The sequence below is a fragment of the Balaenoptera borealis genome (assembly GCF_965194805.1).
Source record: "Balaenoptera borealis genome assembly, chromosome: 1".
Taxonomy (NCBI): Eukaryota; Metazoa; Chordata; class Mammalia; order Artiodactyla; family Balaenopteridae; genus Balaenoptera; species Balaenoptera borealis.
This window is the reverse complement of record NC_138860.1, coordinates 106,370,084-106,393,236: the sequence shown is the minus strand read 5'-3', so window position 1 is coordinate 106,393,236 and position 23,153 is coordinate 106,370,084. Positions and strand designations below refer to the sequence as shown.

At 38.5% G+C, this 23,153-nt stretch overlaps 1 protein-coding gene across 2 annotated transcripts in view; it reads left to right on the top strand.

Moving 5' to 3' along the window:
• Nucleotides 1-2,232: 2,232 nt before the first annotated feature.
• Nucleotides 2,233-23,153, top strand: part of SLC35A3 (solute carrier family 35 member A3) — a 47,834-nt gene continuing 26,913 nt past the window's right edge. Inside the window, exon 1 of one of the 2 annotated variants that reach the window (XM_082385965.1) lies at nucleotides 2,233-2,409. The gene's annotated coding sequence lies outside the window, so the exon portion shown is untranslated. The remainder of the gene's footprint in view (nucleotides 2,410-23,153) is intronic. The other variant, XM_082385966.1, reaches the window with a different exon arrangement.

Below are 23,153 nucleotides of genomic sequence, written 5' to 3'. Positions count from 1 at the left end.
CTTTCAGATCTGTTATCACAGAAAAACCAAAGCCGGTCCTCTGCCCCAGTGCCCCCAGATTGCTGTTTTTCTCTCTTCCTTCATGGCCATCTGTGTTCTTCACTGATACTTCTACCCCTATTGCTACTTTTGCTGTCTGCCACCTTTTTTCTATACTGTGCTCATTCCTTTTCTGTTCCATTTTTTCTTCCTGTGACAGCTAAGTGTACTGTTTTAAAGCATGGACTTAAAGGCAGACAAATTAGGATTTGAATCCCAGTTCACCTTTCAGTAGTAGATATGGGAGCTTCAGTAATTACTTAGCATCTGTAAGCCTCAGGTTCTCCTTCTGTAAAATACAGGTACTAATGCCTACTTTATAGGGCTGTTGTGAGGGTTAAATGAGATTGATACAGGCAAACTACTCAAAGGTACAATCCTTATTGGGAGCTTCAGGCCTTGGGTGCTGACTTGAAGCTTTAAATGTGTTGGATGTCTAGACTTGCAGTTTAGGCTTTGCTGGACACTCTTCCCTGCTGAGCTTTTGTACTGTCCGGCTTGTCTTCACCATCATTACCAACCAGTTCAGTTCCGTTCAGGAAATACGTGTTAAGTTTCTACTATGTGCTAAGCACTGTGCTAGGTGCTGGGATCCGGAGATAAATAGGATAGCACTGACCTCAAGGAGAGTGTTGGGCAGAAAGGATATATATAAATCAGATCACAATACAGTGAAGTAAAATATTTTGATACGCACAAGATGCCTCAAGATGTTATGGAACCACAGAGAAGGAGTTCAGACCCCTGGGAGAAAGGAAGCAAGAAAAGCCTTCAAGTTTGTGATAATATCTGAACAGAGAATTAAAAGATGAATGGGGCTAACTTTAAAAAATATAGGCAGGAGCAGTGGAAACATATTCTACATTCAGTGAACAGCATGAGGAATAGGAAAAGGTACTATGAATGGTATATACGGGGAAACTCAAAGCTGTTCAGTGTTGTTAGAGTATAAATTGTAAAGCTAGGAGAGGGTAATGAAAGTATTACTTTCTTTTGGTCATCAGTTTTGGGACTCATATCTTTACATCAGTTGTGGGTCTCATATAGTTAACCCTCTATTTTCATTGTTGTTTTTGTTTGCTTAGAGTTTTGGTCATTTTCCAAGATGCCAAAGCACATGTTACTGTTTTGTAATTAATAAGTGCCTCCATGTCTCTTTTTTTCATTTTAAAGCTTTTTGAACAGACTAAAAGGTCTTTCTTTTCTCTAAAAAGCTGTACTTATGTCATAGGGTATATTTTTCCTGCTGGTGTATTTTTAAAATATTTTAAATCTTTTTTTCCCCTTACAACCACACATAATTACTACTATTTTTAAATAAATTATATTCATTATATATTATCTCTATCTATCTATCTATCTATCTCTTAATCTTAGAATAGTGCCTAGCTATTATTATTATGCACCAGGCACATTTTACTTCCAAAATATATGGACAAACATTAAGATCTGATATATATTCCACCATCCAGGGAATTTCTCAAGATCGTGTTACAGAACATTTTAAAGCCAGTTATTCTACTCTAACACAGTTACTTAATTTTATTTTACTGCTCTCTCTCCGTTTGTCTTTCTTGGACGTAGTTTTAATCATTTGCAATATAAAGAGACACAGGCTTAATTCATAGCGGCATTGTGTTAAGAGGAAAGGGACAATCCTACTCTATCTACTATTTGGCGGCGCTGCTTTGGGCGCGGCTCAGCCTCAGGGTCTAAGCCAGGGTGGGAGAATTGGTCGTTTCCAACCGAACAAGCTTTCCAGATGACTGGGTGGCAGCCTGCGCCACAGCGAATCTCGTTGGTTTTCACTGTCAGTGACAGTCATTTTTAGAAGCGGGTCTGTTTCCTTCCCGAATCCACCTCCTCACTCCCTCTCCGGGTCCTTTGCCCCAAAGGAGTTTGACTTTACTTTCTCAGTATGACACCCTGGCGCCCTCCGCCACCTGGCAGCCCGGCAGAGGCCCGCCGCTGGAGTTACTCCGTCCGCCAGGTCCCCTCAGGACACATCTAGCAGGAGGCACTGCCCCGGGCGGTGACACGACAGTGAAGCCGGCACCGGGGGTCGCCCGCGGGGCCGCCCGGGTGCCTCGCCTTCGGGATGGAGCCGGCCAGTGCCGAGCTGGGGCCACCAGAGCGGAGCCGGGAACGGTGTTCGCCCGGGCCGAGGAGGAAGCCGGAGCATTTGGGGGACTGGACCGCGGGAACCCGGAAACGCCTGGGCCGCATCGGGCCGGCGGCAGAGACGGCGGCGGTAGTGGGCGCCGCTGCGCTTCAGGGGTCGCGGGGGACCCGGCGGGCGCCGCAGCCTGGGGTCCCGGCGGAGCGAAGCCGCCGCCCCCAGTGCGCGCAGCCGCCCGAGCCGCGCGGGAGGTGAGTCTGGCGCGCTCCTGGGCGGCTGCGGGCACGGGGAGGCCGGTGACCGCGGCTCCGGCCAGGGCAGTGATGTGAAATCCGTCTGAGTGAAGGGGACGGTGTGGAAGACCTTAAGTACTAGCTAAGTAGGGGTGGGAGTGGATGAAGTGACACGTTGTTAAGTCCGAGGGAATACGTGAGGAATGTGCTGGGTGGAGGAGGAAAAAAGGGCCCGGGGAAAGGGGTGTGTCAAGCGAATGAAAACCGCAGTGTGTGCCTTAGAGGCTGGGGCGTGGGGAATCGCGGCCGGAGGGCCAGGCTGGCGGTCATTCTGTCAGCGAGCTGCCCCGGAGCTCCTGCTCGGTGTGTGGCCCTGTGGCAGGTACCGAGCCACCAGACGGGGGCCCTGCGCTGAAGAAGCCGCAGGGACTTAAAAAAATGGAAAAGCAGTCCTTGGTAAGGTTAATACATAGGCAAGGGCTGTCTGAGGCCAGGTGGGATTCCTATCAGAACAGGTGTGTTTGTTGGGAGAGGATTCTGAGTGTTTAGGAAGGGAGGATTTTAATTAACATTTATTTAAACCAACTAAACTCCGGGGAACGCTGGTTCAAATGAATTAAAGGATAATAATATTAAATGTAGTACTGGGCCTTGCTTAGTAAAACACGTGTCAGTACTTTATGGTAGAAGACTGAATCTTTTATTATGTTCTGTTACATGTAGTATTTGAAAATGGAACCAGAGTTAAGTTTTTTGTTTTCGATCAACATTCAACTTTGGTTGTTAAATGTGAAATTTGGTACAGTTTCTCACTTCGTGCGCTTACTTATTTTCACTGGTAAACTCAGGTTGTTTCCTTTAAAGGCATGACTTCTAAATTTACACTTCTGGTCCAAACTTTCCTCCCAGGTATTGATTCTACTTTTTCAGCATCTCAATTTTCTTCTTCCCTTTTTCATTCCTGTGCTGAACGTGGCTTCTCTTTCCTCTTCTTACTTGCGCTATAGCGGTGGCTGGACCTGCTGCCCTCAGCCTGTCTCCCTTCCAATAACTCCCCTCCATATTGCTTTTTAAAGCCAGAGGTCTTGTGTATTCTTTTCCCTCAGAAATACTCGGTGACTCTCTATTGAATCCAGAATAAATTTAAAATTATTTAGGGTAGTATCCAAAACTCTTCAAAATTTGTAGCTGTCCATGGCTCCAATCAGATCAACATGTCCCTTTCATTCTTTTTTAAAAAATTACTTTATCCCACGTATTCTATTTTTTAGCTAAACCATAGTAGTTACTTTGAAATGTAGTTTCTGAACATGTTCTATGCCTACCTGCCTTGGTCTTTGTTTACATCCTTTCTTCCTACAAGGAAGGCCTTCCTTACCATCTTCGTAGAAATTATACTTATTCTTTAATGCGACCTCCTTCTTTAAAAATTTTTTAAAAATTGAGATGTAATTGACATATAACTGTATTAGTTTCCAGTGTACAACATAATAATTTTTTAAAAATAAATTTATAAATTTATTTATTTATTTTGGCTGTGTTGGGTCCTCATTACTGTGCGCGGGCTTTCTCTAGTTGTGATGAGCGGGGGCTACTCTTCGTTGCAGTGCGCGGGCTTCTCATTGTGGTGGCTTCTCTTGTTGTGGAGCACGGGCTCTAGGAGCGTGGGCTTCAGTAGTTGTAGCACGCAGGCTCAGTAGTTGTGGCTCGCGGGCTCTAGAGCACAGGCTCAGTAGTTGTGGCGCACGGGCTTAGTTGCTCCACGGCATGTGGGATCTTCCGGACCAGGGATCGAACCTGTGTCCCCTGCATTGGCAGGCGGATTCTTAACACTGCGCCACCAGGGAAGTCCCTCAGTTTTTCAATCTGTAAAATGAGTGGTACCTCCTTTTACAGATTAAATGAGATTTAAATGAGATGATGCCTGTGAAGCACCTAGCACAATGTCTGATGGGTTGAAGGTGCTCAGTAAATGTTATTTCATTAATTTAACTTCTCTTGTGAAGCTGCAATTATTAGAAAATATTTAATGAGAACCAGTTTCAGCGTGCATTTGTCTTTTATGTATATACAGAGAGACTTAATTGATGAAATCTTTCCCTTCTGAGAGTTTACATATTGTGGAGTTTTATTTTTCCTTTTACAAATTCAACTAGAGTAAATGACTAATATGTGACAGGCACTGGTAAGGAAATACAATGATGAATAAATGTCAACAAATTAGTTTGGTATTATGAAAGGTACCTACAAAATGGCATGGGAGTATAGTAGAGGGAAGGCTTCAGTTTACTTAGAAGACTTAGGAAAGCTTCACTGAGAGGAGTCTTATATTGTGAGGTCTGTAGGATATATAGAAGTTCTACAGATAAAGAAAAGGAGGATTTTTGTTTGCTTTTTCTTTTTTTATGAAGGATATTTGTTCAAGGGATGCATGAAGAACAACTGTTTGAGATCAGTAATATTTTATGACAGGAAATTTAGGTTGGGGCCAGATTATGAGGGGCTGTTTTAAGTGAAGGAGTTTGTACTGTATCTTCTGTTTGGTAGGGAGTCAGTTTAACTTCACAGTTAGGGAAGGCATGTGATCAGATCTACATTTTATTAAGATATCTGCTGTATGCAGGATAGATTTAGAGTTGGAAGAGTCTGAAGGCTGTCCCCATCAGTTAGGAAGCAGGGCATGAGATGTATTCATAAACAGAAACAGACTCAACAGACACAGAAAACAAACTTATGGTTACCAAAGGGGAAAGGTGGGGGGAGGGATAAATTAGGAGTTTGAGATTAGCAGATTACAAACTACTATATATAAAATAAACAACAAGGTTCTACTGTATAGCACAGGGACCTATATTCAATATCTTATAATAACCTATAATGAAAAAAAAATATCTATAAGTATAACTGAAGCACTTTGCTATACACCAGAAACTAACACAACGTTGTAAATCAACTATACGTCAATAAAAAAATTTTTTTAAGAAACAAAACATTTGGAAACAAAAAACCAAGAAATAAATAAAATAAAATATATTCATATTCTATATAGTTAATAAGCCCATAGTATATATAAACTAAGACTATAGGTTTACTTGGGAGTGGTTGCACTCTCAGGTTTAGAAAGGATTTGAATTTTAATATTGGAATTTTGTCCTTAGGGGAGTGTGGTAATCTTTCATTAATTACCCAAGCACAGTTAACAGCTAGGATTTTTAAAACTTTTAAAATCCTTGACAGTTTGTCAGGCCATAAATAAATAACAGCTCATTTTATGTGTTTTATTAAGGTTCAGTTAAATTATTTTCACTGATAAATACATTTTTCTAAAATTTTTACCATTTGTGAAGGCTGTAAAGAAAAATATTTTAAGGCCCCTTATCTTAAAGGTTTATCCTCAGGCTGAATTAAATAAATAGCTAAACATTATTCTTGATTACCCTAGTACATTTTAATAAACATATAAAAAATTGTTAGAAAATGCTAGAACCCTATTATTAATGTTACTGCTTAAGAATCAGTACTATCTTATAGAATGATTATGTTTGACTCTCTGCATATAGGTAGATATATTTCAGATGGCATGTTTTGACACATGTAGTATACCTGAAATTGGACAGTAAATCATGTTTAAAGGAGTCAATTTGAGAATAATCGAATATGGACAGAAAACAAAATTGGAAATTAATTTCTAGCTTATAAACTTTATCTCTGATTACCTACTCTTACTGTTTCAGGTTATAAAAACAGACTAATAAAAATATCATCTGTACTTCCTTTTGCATTTATGTTCTTTAAAATAGCAAAGAAATTGATGTTTTCTAAAATTAGCTGTAGTAGAATTACTTTGTAATGTTGGTCAAGTCTTTACCTTCCCTATAGAAATGTTATTATTATTATTATTTTCTTTTGGTTTCTCTTTTTTTTTAAACATCTTTACTGGAGTATAATTGCTTTACAATGGTGTGTTAGTTTCTGCTTTATAACAAAGTGAATCAGTTATACATATACATATGTTCCCATATCTCTTCCCTCTTGCGTCTCCCTCCCTCCCACCCTCCCTAAGAAATGTTATTATTAATCATTTAGTTTTGGCTAAAGTGAATGGGCTTCAGATTTCCCTGATGGATGATCACTAGACTAATATCTCATTTTTTTTGGTATCCTTGCTTTGTTACTGAGTTTGGCATTTATTTTTTAAAAAAAATTTTTAGCACATACTATGTGCCAGGAACTGTTCTATGCACTTTTCAGTATAATCCAGTTTTCCTGATAACTTATTAATTCTTTTGAATACTGAAAACTTAATTTTAACCAGTCTTCTTCCCACACATATTAAATGCATTCTTCCTGTCTAGACATGGACTGGGGAACAATTACATTTTTTCAGTATAGACTCAGATGCTTGTATTGGTTTCCGGGGGCTACTGTAACAAATTACCACAGATTTGGTTGCTTAAAATAAGAGAAATGTATTCTCCCACAGTTTTGGAGGCCAGAAATCCAAAATCAGTATCATTGGGCTGATAATCAAAGTGTCAGAGGGACTATGCTCCCTCTGGAGGCTCTAGGAGAGAATCTGTTCCTTTTTTCATCCAGCTTTTGGTGGCTGCCAACATTCCTTGGTTTGTGGGTGCATTACTCCAGTCTTCAAGCCCAGCATCTTCAAATCTCTTTTTGCTCCATCCTTACATTGCCTTCTTCTCTTGAGTATCTGTATTTTCCTCTTCTGTCTCTTATGAGGACACTTATGTTGGCATTTAGACCTCACTTAGCTAATGCAGAATAATTTTCCCATCTCAAGATCCTTAACTTAATTTCATCTGCAAAATTCCCTTTTCCAAATAAGGTAACATTTACAGGTTTTAAGGATTAGGACCTGTTGCTCAGTAGGGTCAGCAGTTGGGAAGAGTTGACCTAAAGCAGGGAAGGGAGGATAACTAGAACCTGCCGGCACCTTTGTTTCTGTTTCACCACATTTAACTGAGAATCATGTGGAGTAATGGCTCTTGCTTCACTTCTGCCTTCCAGATCTTGTGCAGGTTTTGTGTTTAGCCATTTCTGACCTGGCACCATATAGAGAAGGGGATTTGCGGAATTGTGTTTGAGTTTAACCAAGTTGATACAGTAATAATACAAGGACCATAATTTCCCTATGATATTTTCCTATTATACACCATGTCATATCAGTTTACACCCTTATACTGTTCCTTAAATTATTTGAATAATATGTGTCTTCCATGCTAGAGGATAAGCTCTATGAAGAAACAGATTATATTTGTTTTGTTCATCATTGTATTTCCAGTGCTCACCATAGTTCCTGACCATAGTTAGTATTTAAATATTGATGGTGAATTGTGTGATACCTTTATTTTCTACTTCTGACCCGCATCTCCTGAGTCTTGAAACTTTACTAATGGTTAGTGCCTGTGGACCTGTCATGGAGGAGGAATTTTTCCTCTACTCTTCTAGGTTCTTCTGGCCCGTCTAAGAATTAAATTGACATGAGACAGATTGAGGAGAAAAATCACACAAAAGTTTAATAACATGTATATATGGGAGAGACCCAGGAAAACTGAGTAACTTGTTAAAATGGCTGAAACCCTCACATATCATCTGCAGCTAAAGACAAGAGAGGATGTTGGGGGTAGTGGTTTGAGGCTTCAAAGGGGAGGAAAGCAATTGACATGGAGATGGAAAAGCAAAGGTTTGGTAAATAAATGTTGCTGGGCCATGCAGAGACAGTGGGACACAGAGTGGACTCTGATCTCTAGGCTCTGTCTAGAGTTTCCCTCCACCACACATAGCCCATATTCTTAATTCTTTGCAGATATCTCTGGTGATACTGTGGGAACAGGCCCTCTATCTAATTTTTTTTTTTTTTATCAGTTAGGGGAAAGGTCAAAGATCTTGCTGAGTCTTTAGGGCCTTCACTGTTTCCAGCTTGAAATAACCCACATGCCAAAGAGATATTTTGGCGTGACAAGTTTTGCTACCCTACAGATCCTACCTGGATTGTACAGTAGTCTCTGTTCTTTGTAGAATACCTATAACATCAGCCTTTAGCTGTAAGTGGTGGGAAGTGACCATAGCAGAAAGTGGTTGAGCAGAATAGCACAGGGGTGGGGAAATGAGAGGGTGAGAAAGGAGTACGTTTTTACATGGCACCTCACATTAGAAGGGGATCTTAGGGCTATATTTATTAGGTCTTTATGTTTTCCCAGTCATTGACATTATGTAAAGAGTACAATAATACTGAACAATTTATAATCTAAAAATTAGAATGCAAATAGGTTTTACGTTTGTTAAGTTGAAGAAATATTTGAGTACTATTGATTTTATCTGAATGTAGGAGTGGAAATTCTGCAGTCTATAAAAGAACAAGTTAAAAATTGACAGTACTGTAACTTACATACAAGTGATATTGTCTTATGTAAACAGGTACCTGACACCTTGAGGAAGAAAAGGAAGGAGAAACCATAAAAAGTTGTTTAACTTAGAATGTAATAGGAACCATAGCATGTAAAGAGTCAGTTGTTAAGTGTTATCGAGCAGGATTTTGCTTTTCTTAAGCACTTACGAGTGAACTTAAGTTCACTAACTTAGTGGAGGTTATTATTCTTATTGTAGAAACAAAATTGACTATATCAATAATGTAAAGTACTTTTAATTCATATTTCTTTCACTTTTATAAATAAGATTTTGGGTTTTCCACAGGATTATTATGGACTTCAAGTACAACATATTGTTGCTACTTTTGGGGAATACTGTCTCTACTTCTGAGATAGTTTGGCAAGAAGATACATAAATGCCAGTGTCAGAAGTAAAGCCAGTTGTGATGAATTTTGTCATTATTTAGCACACAGTTATAGGTTGCAGTTTTAAAGTTTTGGCATCATGGAAGATAATGAACAAAAATTGCAGCTGAGGTCAGCATTACTTTTTCTGTTCATTTACTTGGAAAAACTTTAAAAGGTTTGTTTTTATACCAATAGCTGTTTCTGACTAGTGTAATATGAATTTATATTTGCATAGCACTTTAAAATGTGTGTTTTCATATGTACTCTATTGTGTCTTTAACCTGAAATAGATTATAATATTACACTTAGTATATTTCAGAACTAATGTTTAGAAAATGTAAATATAGCTCACTCTAAAAATCTTAAATTAGAAATTTAACCTTTTGTTTTTATAATAGAAGGAAAATTGATTTGCAGAATTACTTAGGTACTTAGTAGTCTTTAAAAATCTATATAAATTTTTTTTTTTTTAAGTTGCTAGTCTCTTTCCTGCCTAAAGGAGTTCCTTTAGCATTTGTTGCAAAGCTGGTCTGGTGATGCTGAATTCTCTTAGCTTTTGCTTTTCTGTAAAGCTTTTGATTTCTCTGTCAAATCTGAATGAGAGCCTTGCTGGGTAGATTATTCTTGGTTGTAGGTTCTTCCCTTTCATCACTTTAAATATATCATGCCACTCCCTTCTGGCTTGCAGAGTCTCTGCTGAGAAATCAGCTGATTACCTTATGGGAGTTCCCTTATACGTTATTTGTCATTTTTCCCTTATTGCTTTTAATATTTTTTTTGTCTTTAATTTTTGTCAATTTGATTACTGTGTCTCTGTGTGTTTGTTTCTCCTTGGGTTTATCCTGCCTGGGACTCTCTGTGCTTCCTGGACTTGGTTGACTGTTTCCTTTCCCATGTTAGGGAAGTTTTCAGCTATTATCTCTTCAAATATTTTCTCGGGTCCTTTCTCTGTCTTCATTTCTTTTCATTCTTTTTTCTTTATTCTGTTCCGTGGCAGTGATTTCCACCATTCTGTCTTCCAGGTCACTTATCCATTCTTCTGCCTCAGTTATTCTGCTATTGATTCCTTCTAGTGTATTTTTCATTTCAGTTATTGTATTGTTCATCTCTGTTTGTTTGTTCTTTAGTTCTTCTAAGTCTTCGTTAAACATTTCTTGCATCTACTCAGTCTTTGCCTCCATTCTTTTTCCCAGATCCTGGATCATCTTCACTATCATTATTCTGTATACTTTTTCTGGAAGGTTGCCTATCTCCACTTCATTTAGTTTTTCTGGGGTTTTATCTTGTTCCTTCATCTGGGACATAATCTTCTGCCTTTTCATTTTGTCTGACTTTATGTGATTGTGGTTTTCATTCTGCAGGCTGCAGGATTGTAGTTCTTCTTGCTTCTGCTGTCTGCCCTCTGGTGGATGAGGCTATCTAAGAGGGACTGGGTCTTGCTCTGGTGGGCAGGGCTGTGCTCAGTAAAACTTTAATCCACTTGTCTGCTCATGGGTGAGGCCGTATTCCCTCCCTGTTAGTTGTTTGGCCTGAGGCAACCCAGCACTGGAGCCTACAGGCTGTATGGCAGGGCTAATGGTGCTCTCTGGGAGGGCTCATGCCAATGAGTACTTCCCAGAACTGCTGCTGCCAGTGCCCTTGTCCCCACGGTGAGCCTCAGCTGCCCGCTGCCTCTGCAGGAGACCCTCCAACACTAGCAGGTAGATTTGGTTCAGCCTCCTATGGGGTCACTCCTCCTTTTCCCTGGGTCCTGGTGCACACATGACTTTGTGTGTGCCCTCCCAGAGTGGAGTCTCTGTTTCCCCCAGTCCTGCGGAAGTCCTGCAATCAAATCCTGCTGGCCTTCAAAGTCAGAGTCTCTGGGGATTCCTACTCCTGTTGCCAGACCCTCAGGCTGGGAAGCCTGAAGCGAGCCTCAAAACTTTCACTCCAGTGGGAGAACTTCTCTGGTATAATTGTTCTCCAGTTTGTGGGTCGCCCACCTGGTGGGTATGGGATTTGATTTTATTGTGATTGCACCCCTCCTACCATCTCACTGCGGCTTCTCCTTTGTCTTTGGATGTGAGGTATCTTTTTTGGTGGGTTCCAGTGTCTTCCTGTCGATGGTTGTTCAGCAGTTAGTTGTCATTTTTGGTGCTCTCGCAGGAGGAGGTGAGCACATGGCCTTCTACTCCACCATCTTGAACCAATCTCTCTATATAAATTTTATTACAATTTAAAGACATTGACTAAAGATTTAGTTTTGTGGAACTTTTAGTGGCTGAAGACATAACAGCAAAATACAGATATTATTGTCTCAGTAGAATAATGGGCTTCATACACAGACCTAAAGATTATACATGTAACCTATTGGATATAATGTAGCCAAGACTGATTTTCAGATTTACCTAGAAGTACCTATCTCTGTTTGAAAAGATAAATAGAAATTATTAGTATATAGTGTTTTGAATATTTCAGAACTTAGTTAATGCATATCTAGTGCAATAATGGTGGTATAAACAACTAATTTCTCACTAACCCTGATTAACATAAAGGTGGAAGTAGTAGTAGTGTGCATTAATGATACATATACTTTATGTAATGTATATTTTTTAAATGTTTAAGGCCTGTAAAGTAACTCAGAATTGGCTGACAAAGCATTGTAAAGGCAAGGATCTTAGGGAGCGACTTTAATGGAAATGAGGGATATGTAATTAGCATATCAAATGTACTTAAATTATACCTTCTAGCATGTTTTAAAAACCTTTTTTTCCCCCTTAAGAGTAATAAATAATTACTGAGAATTTTTTTGAACTCTTAATAAGCTTACTAATATTTTTTGCACACAATTCTAACCAAGTCATCATCAAATACAAATGAATGGAGCTTATTAGATGAATGAAGTTTTTGTTGTACATTTTTCTTTCAAGAGGTGAGAAGGGATTTAAAAATAATAAAATTCAACTTTGTAAATATCAAACTTATCTAACAATTCAGGAGAAAAATGATGATTGGAAAGCAAGTACAAGATCTTTTATAGTGACTAACCAAATCCTGAAATATTCCTGTGCAGAGGACTTTTAGAAGTACTAGCAGTGTGACTGTATCAAATAAGTATGATTATAGTATACACACACACACAAAAATTATAATTATACATTATTATTATGCAGTAATTAAACACTAATAATTTTACAATAGTTAATGATTATATATGTTATTTATTACTATATGTATACTCAAAGTTTACAATTTAAAAATTGAGACAACACTTTTAGATGAAAAAATTGAAATTACTTTAATAAAATTGCGTGTGTGTGTATTAGAATTGGAAGAGACCTAAGAAATCATATACAATATTAAATTTTAGCAAAATGGCTTGAAATATTTGTAGCTTATATAATATTTAGGAGCTACTTGTTGAAATTTTTTTTTTTTTTTTTGACTTAAACAACAAACATTTATTTCTCACAATTCTGGAGACTAGGAAGTCCAAGACCAAGGTGCTGGCAGATTTGATGTCTGGTGAGAGCCCTCCTCCTGGTTTATTGTAACTTCACATGCAGAAGATATAACTGGTCAGTGAGACAGAGCGAGAGAGAGACAGACAGAGAGAATCTCTCTTGTATCTCTTCTTACTCATGAATGATCACGAGGGCTTCACCTTCATGACCTAATTAACTCCCAAAGGCCTCACCTTCAGATACAGTCACATTAGGGATTAGGGCTTCAGCTTACAAATTTGGGGAGCACAAACATTCAGTCCATAGCAACCCCCAACTAAAGTTTAAGACCTTTGAAGACAGAAGCTGTTCCTTTGCTCTCGTTGGTATCCTCAGTGCCTATGGCCATCCTGAGCACAGAGTGGGTACTTAGTTCTTTTCTGAGCAACTGATTGTTTCTGAAGGATAACCTGAGAAAGACCATTTTCAGTTATGCAACATCAGCTCCCCAAATGGCAACTCTTTATCCTTTCTGTCCTCATCCACAGTCTGCTGGTTGGAGCAGTCGCAGTTAGGGAGACAGATATGGGAGAGAACCCAACTTCTAAAAACTGTAGAGGAGGGGACAGGTTAGAGCCACTGTGGTGCTCCATTGAAATATCGAGCAGAGCTGCAGGGAATTGTTAATAAAAACAAACCTCTCTTACATTGTCATTACGTACCTTTGTACCTTACATATTGTCTGCAGCCTCACCTCTTCTTCCCTGGTAGATATATACTGTTTCCTCAGCAGCATTCTTTTCTTTGTCAAAGTTGACTTCCCCTCTCCAGGTGGTCCAAGTGGGGCTGTCAATGACATCTCTTCATCACAGTGAGATGCACTTGACCTATGACGGTTAATCAGACTAGCCACTCGCCCAGCACAGTAATTTAGTGGAATGAAGCAGAGCCAATTACAGTCTTCCATGAGATTTGCTCTAAGGACACCAGGACATAGAAGGTCTCTCCCCCCTGAATCATACATTGTGAGGATGTAGGCTTATAGATGCCCTCAGCCATCTCTCCACCATATCAAGAGACTCTGCCTGTGGAATGAAGCTGGACCTTCTCTTTCCTTCATCTCTATTGTCTCGGTCCTCAATTTTTATTCATATCTTATTGTTTCTCTTCTGTTATGAATGGAGTCATGACTAGTCCATGTTGAGAGCTCAGGGGGTCTGGTCCGTTCCGGTCCCTCCAGTCCTTATCCGCAGGCTGTTTGCACTCCTATTGGATTGGGCACAGTCTCTCTCAGTTTCTCAGATGGGCATTCTGCACTTTTAGCGAATGTCTGTTGATGGTGTGGGGACTCCCCTATTCTCAGGTCTGAGAGACGTCTGCTCTTTCCCGCTGCTTCCCCCGACATGGAAGCCGAAAACATCTAGGTTTTGCGGCTATCGGTAATCTGTTCCCATCTCCTTGTATTCTGGAGTTAATGGGGATACTTTGTCACATTTTTGGGTTGTTCATGGATTTTTTATTTTGCTATCTAGTTGTCTATTTCTTTTTTTTTTATGAATTTATTTATTTATTTTTGGCTGCATTGGGTCTTCATTGCTGCGTGTGGGCTTTCTCTAGTTGCAGTGAGCGGGGGCTACTCTTCATTGTGGTGCGTGGGCTTCTCACTGCGGTGGCTTCTCTTGCTGCGGAGCACAGGCTCTAGGTGCGCGGGCTTCAGTAGTTGTGGCTCGCGGGCTCTAGAGCACAGGCTCAGTAGTTGTGGCGCACGAGCTTAGTTGCTCCGTGGCATGTGGGATCTTCCTGGACCAGTGCTTGAACCCGTGTCCCCTGCATTGGCAGGCGGATTCTTTTTTTTTTTTTTTTCACTGTATTTTATTTTTACAAGAGATAAATAGACTGACACCAAGCATTGTAAATGGATGACCACAACAAAAGCAACAATGATTGCAATTACCAGACACAAAACACACTCATACTATGTCATAATATTGACATTCAGTCCAGTAATCCTCCACTGTAACAGCTCCTTTACTTTGCAGTGAAAATTGATTTGTATATTCTTTGCCTCTGAGTCCTTGTGGGATTTTTTTTTTTTTAATTCAAACAGAAAGTCACAAAAATTATAATCATCCTCATCAGTTCACTCAGTCCCATGTAATTAATTTTTTTTATCTTGATCTTTTGTTAGCACTTTTATGAGTTCATCAGTTTTTCATTAGAGTTCTGAAAATGCTTATTCATTCAGTTCAGCAGTACAGTCAGTTACCAGAAACCTGTACTTGTCAGAGTCTTCACCATGAATTCCTTGAAGATGAAACCCTTTTATAGGAACATATTTGCAAAAGCATCAGAGTACACCCAGAACTGTCTGTAAATGACAAAAGACTTAAAAATGACCACAGTTAAAGATTTGATGAAAGTTCATAATAATGCAATTGACAAGGAAATTTAGTTATTTCTGAGATATACATTTTAAAGTAATGACTAGAATTATGACTTATAACATTATACCAGAACATATAAGATTTTTAGAAATTTCATGTAATGTCTGAAACATTTATATTAACATATTTCCATACAAATAACGCAATGAAAGTTTAGTATTAGTTGTTTTGTTTGTTTGTTTCTTTATACTGCAGGTTCTTATTAGTCATCAATTTTATACACATCAATATATACATGTCAATCCCAATCGCCCAATTCAGCACACCACCATCCCCACCCCACCGCAGTTTTCCCCCCTTGGTGTCCATATGTCTGTTCTCTACATCTGTGTCTCAACTTCTGCCCTGCAACCCGGTTCATCTGTACCATTTTTCTAGGTTCCACATACATGCATTAATATACGATATTTGTTTTTTTCTTTCTGACTTACTTCACTCTGTATGACAGTCTCTAGATCCATCCACGTCTCAACAAGTGACTCAATTTCATTCCTTTTTATGGCTGAGTAATATTCCATTGTATATATGTACCACATCTTCTTTATCCATTCGTCTGTCGATGGGCATTTAGGTTGCTTCCATGACCTGGCTATTGTAAATAGTGCTGCAATGAACATTGGGGTGCATGTGTCTTTTTGAATTATGGTTTTCTCTGGGTATACGCCCAGTATTGGGATTGCTAGATCATATTGTAAATCTATTTTTGGTTTTTTAAGGAACCTCCATACTGTTCTCCATAGTGGCTGTATCAATTTACATTCCCACCAACAGTGGAAGAGGGTTCCCTTTTCTCCACACCCTCTCCAGCATTTGTTGTTTGTAGATTTTCTGATGATGCCCATTCTAACTGGTGGGAGGTGATACCTCATTGTAGTTTTGATTTGCATTTCTCTAATAATTAGTGATGTTGAGCATCTTTTCATGTGCTTCTTGGCCATCTGTATGTCTTCTTTGGAGAAATGTCTATTTAGGTCTTCTGCCCATTTTTGGATTCGGTTGTTTGTTTCTTTAATATTGAGCTGAATGAGCTGTTTATATATTTTGGAGATTAATCCTTTGTCCGTTGATTTGTTTGCAAATATTTTCTCCCATTCTGAGGGTTGTCTTTTCGTCTTGTTTATGGTTTCCTTTGCTGTGCAAAAGCTTTGAAGTTTCATTAGGTCCCATTTGTTTATTTTTGTTTTTATTTCCATTACTCTAGGAGGAGGATCAAAAAAGATCTTGCTGTGATTTATGTCAAAGAGTGTTCTTCCTATGTTTTCCTCTAAGAGTTTTATAGTGTCTGGTCTTACATTTAGGTCTCAAATCCATTTTGAGTTTATTTTTGTGTATGGTGTTAGGGAGTTTTCTAATTTCATTCTTTTACATGTAGCTGTCCAGTTTTCCCAGCACCACTTATTGAAGAGACTGTCTTTTCTCCATTATATATCTTTGCCTCCTTTGTCATAGATTAGTTGACCATAGGTGCATGGATTTATCTCTGGGCTTTCTATCTTGTTCCATTGATCTATGTTTCTGTTTTTGTGCCAGTACCATATTGTCTTGATTACTGTAGCTTTGTAGTATAGTCTGAAGTCAGGGAGTCTGATTCCTCCAGCTCCGTTTTTTTCCCTCAAGACTGCTTTGGCTATTCGGGGTCTTTTGTGTCTCCATACAAATTTTAAGATGATTTGTTCTAGTTCCGTAAAAAATGCCATTGGTAATTTGATAGGGATTGCATTGAATCTGTAGATTGCTTTGGGTAGTATAGTCATTTTCAAAACATTGATTCTTCCAATCCAAGAACATGGTATATCTCTCCACCTGTTGGTATCATCTTTAATTTCTTTCATCAGTGTCTTATACTTTTCTGCATACAGGTCTTTTGTCTCCCTAGGTAGGTTTGTTCCTAGGTATTTTATTCTTTTTGTTGCAATGGTAAATGGGAGTGTTTCCATAATTTCTCTCAGATTTTTCATCATTAGTGTATAGGAATGCAAGAGATTTCTGTGCATTAATTTTGTATCCTGTAACTTTACCAAATTCATTGATTAGCTCTAGTAGTTTTCTGGTGGCATCTTTAGGATTCTCTGTATAATATCATGTCATCTGCAAACAGTGACAGTTTTACTTCTTCTTTTCCAATTTGTATTCCTTTTATTTCTTTTTCTTCTCTGATTGCTGTTGCTAGGACTTCCAAAACTATGTTGAATAATAGTGGTGAGAGTGGACATCCTTGTCTTGTTCCTGATCTTAGAGGAAATGCTTCCAGTTTTTCACCATTGAGAATGATGTTTGCTGTGGGTTTGTCATATATGGCCTTTATTATGTTGAGGTAGGTTCCCTCTATGCCCACTTTCTGGAGAGTTTTTATCATAAATGGGTGTTGAATTTTGTCAAAAGCTTTTTCTGCATCTATTGAGCTGATCATATGGTTTCTATTCTTCAATTTGTTAATATGGTGTATCACATTGATTGATTTGCATATATTGAAGAATCCTTGCATCCCTGGGATAAATCCCACTTGATCATGGTGTATAATCCTTTTAATGTGTTGTTGGATTCTGTTTGCTAGTATTTTGTTGAGGATTTTTGCATCTATATTCATCAGTGATATTGGTCTGTAATTTTCTTTTTTTGTAGTATCTTTGTCTGGTTTTGGTATCAGGGTGATGGTGGCCTCATAGAATGTGTTTGGGAGTGTTCCTTCCTCTGCAATTTTTTGGAAGAGTTTGAGAAGGATGGGTGTTAGCTCTTCTCTAAATGTTTGATAGAATTCACCTGTGAAGCCATCTGGTCCTGGACTTTTGTTTGTTGGAAGATTTTTAATCACAGTTTCAATTTCATTACTTGTGATTGGTCTGTTCATATTTTCTGTTTCTTCCTGGTTCAGTCTTGGAAGGTTATACCTTTCTAAGAATTTGTCCATTTCTTCCAAGTTGTCCATTTTATTGGCATAGAGTTGCTTGTAGTAGTCTCTTAGGATGCTTTGTATTTCTGTGGTGTCCGTTGTAACTTCTCCTTTTTCATTTCTAATTTTATTGATTTGCGTCTTCTCCCTCTTTTTCTTGATGAGTCTGGCTAATGGCTTATCAATTTTGTTTATCTTCTCAAAGAACCAGCTTTTAGTTTTATTGATCTTTGCTATTGTTTTCTTTGTTTCTATTTCATTTATTTCCGCTCTGATCTTTATGATTTCTTTCCTTCTGCTGACTTTGGGTTTTGTTTGTTCTTCTTTCTCTAGTTCCTTTAGGTGTAAGGTTAGATTGTTTACTTGAGATTTTTCTTGTTTCTTTAGGTAGGCTTGTATAGCTATAAACTTCCCTCTTAGAACTGCTTTTGCTGCATCCCATAGGTTTTGGATCATCGTGTTTTCATTGTCATTTGTCTCTAGGTATTTTTTGATTTCCTCTTTGATTTCTTCAGTGATCTCTTGGTTATTTAGTAACGTATTGTTTAGCCTCCATGTGTTTGTGTTTTTTACATTTTTTCCCCTGTAATTCATTTCTGATCTCATAGCGTTGTGGTTAGAAAAGATGCTTGATATGATTTCAATTTTCTTAAATTTACTGAGGCTTGATTTGTGACCCAAGATGTGATCTATCCTGGAGAATGTTCCGTTCACACTTGAGAAGAAAGTGTAATCTGCTGTTTTTGGGTGGAATGTCCTATAAATATCAATTAAATCTATCTGATCTATTGTGTCATTTAAAGCTTCTGTTTCCTTATTTATTTTCATTTTGGATGATCTTTCCATTGGTGTAAGTGAGGTGTTAAAGTCCCCCACTATTATTGTGTTACTGTCGATTTCCTCTTTTATAGCTGTTAGCAGTTGCCTTATGCATTGAGGTGCTCCTATGTTGGGGGCATATATATTTATAATTGTTATATCTTCTTCTTGGATTGATCCCTTGATCATTATGTAGTGTCCTTCCTTGTCTCTTGTAACATTCTTTATTTTAAAGTCTATTTTATCTGATATGAGTATAGCTACCTCAGCTTTCTTTTGACTTCCATTTGCATGGAATATCTTTTTCCATCCCCTCACTTTCAGTCTGTATGTGTCCCTAGGTCTGAAGTGAGTCTCTTGTAGACAGCATATATATGGGTCTTGTTTTTGTATCCATTCAGCCAGCCTGTGTCTTTTGGTTGGAGCATTTAATCCATTCACGTTTAAGGTAATTATCGATATGTATGTTCCTATGACCATTTTCTTAATTGTTTTGGGTTTGTTTTTGTAGGTCGTTTTCTTCTCTTGTGTTTCCCACTTAGAGAAATTCCTTTAGCATTTGTTGTAGAGCTGGTTTGGTGGTGCTGAATTCTCTTAGCTTTTGCTTGTCTGTAAAGCTTTTGATTTCTCCATCAAATCTGAATGAGATCCTTGCCGGGTAGAGTAATCTTGGTTGTAGGTTCTTCCCTTTCATCACTTTAAGTATATCATGCCACTCCCTTCTGGCTTGTAGAGTTTCTGCTGAGAAATCAGTTGTTAACCTTATGGGAGTTCCCTTGTATGTTATTTGTCGTTTTCCCCTTGCTGCTTTCAGTAATTTTTCTTTGTCTTTAATTTTTGTCAATTTGATTACTATGTGTCTTGGAATATTTCTCCTTGGGTTTATCCTGTATGGGACTCACTGTGCTTCCTGGACTTGGGTGGCTATTTCCTTTCCCATGTTAGGGAAGTTTTCGACTATAATCTCTTCAAATATTTCCTCTGGTTCTTTCTCTCTCTCTTCTCCTTCTGGGACCCCTATAATGCAAATGTTGTTGCGTTTAATGTTGTCCCAGAGGTCTCTTAGGCTGTCTTCATTTCTTTTCATTCTTTTTTCTTTAGTCTGTTCCGCAGCAGTGAATTCCATCATTCTGTCTTCCAGGTCACTTATCCGTTCTTCTGCCTCAGTTATTCTGCTATTGATTCCTTCTAGTGTAGTTTTCATTTCAGTTATTGTATTGTTCATCTCTGTTTGTTTGTTCTTTAATTCTTCTAGGTCTTTGTTAAACATTTCTTGCATCTTCTTGATCTTTGCCTGCATTCTTATTCCGAGGCCCTGGATCATCTTCACTATCATTATTCTGAATTCTTTTTCTGGAAGGTTGCCTATCTCCACTTCATTTAGTTGTTTTTCTGGGGTTTTATCTTGTTCCTTCATCTGGTATATAGCCCTCTGCCTTTTCATGTTGTCTGTCTTTCTGGAATGTGGTTTTTGTTCCACAGGCTACAGGATTATAGTTTTTCTTGCTTCTGCTGTCTGCCCTCTGGTGGTTGAGGCTATCTAAGAGGTTTGATGGGAGGTTCTGGTGGTGGGTAGAGCTGACTGTTGCTGTGGTGGTCAGAGCTCAGTAAAACTTTAATCCACTTGACTGTTGATTGGTGGGGCTGGGTTCCCTCCCTGTTGGTTGTTTTGCCTGAGGCAACCCAACACTGGAGCCTACCTGGGCTCTTTGGTGGGGCTAATGACAGACTCTGGGAGGGCTCACTCCAAGGAGTACTTCCCAGAACTTCTGCTGCCAGTGTCCTTGTCCCCACGGTGAAACAGAGCCACCCCCCGCCTCTGCAGGAGACCTTCCAACACAAGCAGGTAGGTCTGGTTCAGTCTCCCCAGGGGTCACTGCTCCTTCCCTTGGGTCCCAATGTGCACACTATTTTGTGTGTGCCCTCCAAGAGTGGGGTCTCTGTTTCCCCCAGTCCCGTTGAAGTCTTGCAGTCAAATCCCACTAGCCTTCAAAGTCTGATTCTCTATGAATTCCTCCTCCCATTGCCGGACCCCCAGGTTGGGAAGCCTGACGTGGGGCTCAGAACCTTCACTCCAATGGGTGGACTTCTGTGGTATAAGTGTTCACCAGTCTGTGAGTCACCCACCCACCAGTTATGGGATTTGATTTTACTCTGATTGTGCCCCTCCTACTGTCTCATTGTGGCTTCTCCTTTGTCTTTGGATGTGGGGTATCTTTTTTGGTGAGTTCTAGTGTCTTCCTGTCGATGATTTTCCAGCAGCTAGTTGTGATTCTGGTGTTCTCACAAGAGGGAGTGAGAGCACGTCCTTCTACTCTGCCATCTTGGTTCCTCCTGAAAATTTTTAAGAAAACTTTTAAATAAATCTTTAAAAGGAAAAGAAAGGATCTTAAATATTCATCAGTAGGAGAATGGGTAAATAGAAGGTCTGCTTATTTGTTGGAACAATATAGAGTTATTTAAAGCAATGAACTAGGTCTGTATATCAATGTAGATGGCAAGACAATGCTGAATAAAGTAAGGAAGATGCTGAATAATGTATACAGTTTGATACCATGTATGTATACTAAAATATTTAGGCTTACGGATATTTCTGTATAGGCGTATAAAATTTTAAAAGTGCACTGAAATACATACTCCAAATGCATGATAATAGGGGAGGGGAAAAGGAATAGGACTTAGAGTTTGGCTTAAAGGGGACTTTAACTGTAGTGTTTTATTCCTTTAAAAAAGGAAAGGTAAGCAAATGTGACAAGATTGACACTTGTTAGTTCTGGGTGGTAGAATCATGGATGTTTGTTATATTCTTGGTACTTTATTGTATTTTTAAAATCCATTTTTTTCCCTCAAGAAAGATCTATTATTTTTTAGGAGAATTTGGAACTTTGTGATTACAAGACTAGTTTCTATATAACTAAGAATCCCCAAAAGTTGTTGAAATCCTTTCAGTGGGAATATGAAATGGTCTAGGTACTTTATTTTACCTTGCTGCTAACGTCCTTGAGTTTAGGGATTTCCAAAAAACTTAAGAAAAATTGACAGAATCTATATCAAAATATCATTAGATGTCTTTGAGTGGTGAGATTATGGTTCAAATTTTTACTTATTAATATAATTTTTAAGTTTATTAATTTTTTTCTCACTAAGAATATACTACTTTTTTAAAGTAAATAAAATAATAAATGTTTTTTTAGAAAAACCAGAACAAACAAAAACAAAGGAAAGCAATCCGAATGAAATAGTGCCATTTACTCTAGTGATCAGGAAGAATACATTTTTCAGGTCTTAGCTGTTAAGGTAAAAGTGGAGCATCTAAACATCCTGTCTCTTTGACACTGCTATAAATCTGAGAGCCTCACTGAACTCCAAGTGGGTTTAGGGAGCTTAGTAATCGGGGTCTTTAATGGAACATGGGTAGTAATTTGTTGACTGGTTCATGACGTTTTTGACAGTAAACTGAATGAGGCTCGATTTGTGAAAGAACCTAACAGTTTCTTATTATTGATATAAAAGTTTCTTGGATAGGAAATTTTTATGAAACAAAGAATAATCTGGAAACCAGAGGATTGGCAACACCTGAAAGGATAAAAGAAGGGGACTTCGGCAGTAAGAGAAAAAAATGTAGGAGACTGAAATTAAATCTTAAACATGAAATTGGTAAAAGATTGTTTTCAATTATAATGAGAAAATATTGTAGACTTTAAAATGAAGAAACAATGTTAATCTTATAAATTATAGAGGTGGAACATAATCTTTGTTTTGGTCTATTTCGTGTTTATGTATTTGCTTTGCATTTAGGGGTTGTATTAAGTGAAAGTACTAACTTTTACCTATATTGTACTAAGTGAAAGTACTAACTTTTACCTATATTGTACTCCAACCAAACTAAGTATTTGTATATCTTAGAAATACTAGTATTTTGAACTTTTTCATTTTGAGTTTTTTCTTCCCTTAGGCAGAGTTGTAAATTAAATTGTAATTCTTTACAGGTGATCTAGTGCAAATGAGTGGGTGTTTGCATGTATTTTACTTCTTGACTTCATATTAGAAAAGGAACGCCGTTCTTTCCTCCTATGTGTTTCCTCTACTCCTCATACAGAATACTTGACTTCTGACACTTCTGGTCATCACATGTATGTGAGGTTTTTCCCCACACCAAGCAATTCTCTTCAACACCAGCTGGATGTCCTACTTCAATTCTCACACTGTCTGTCTGGAGATGGTATCAGATCCCACACGTTAAGGGCTCAGTCCCACAAGACTGCTCCCACCCCACTTCTTATGCCAATCACAAGTAGTAGGTCCTCAGGTTACGCACAACTTCTGTCTGACTTGGACTTGGCTACAAATCAGAGGTTCTCACGACCTTCTCCTCATGTTTGATTAAATT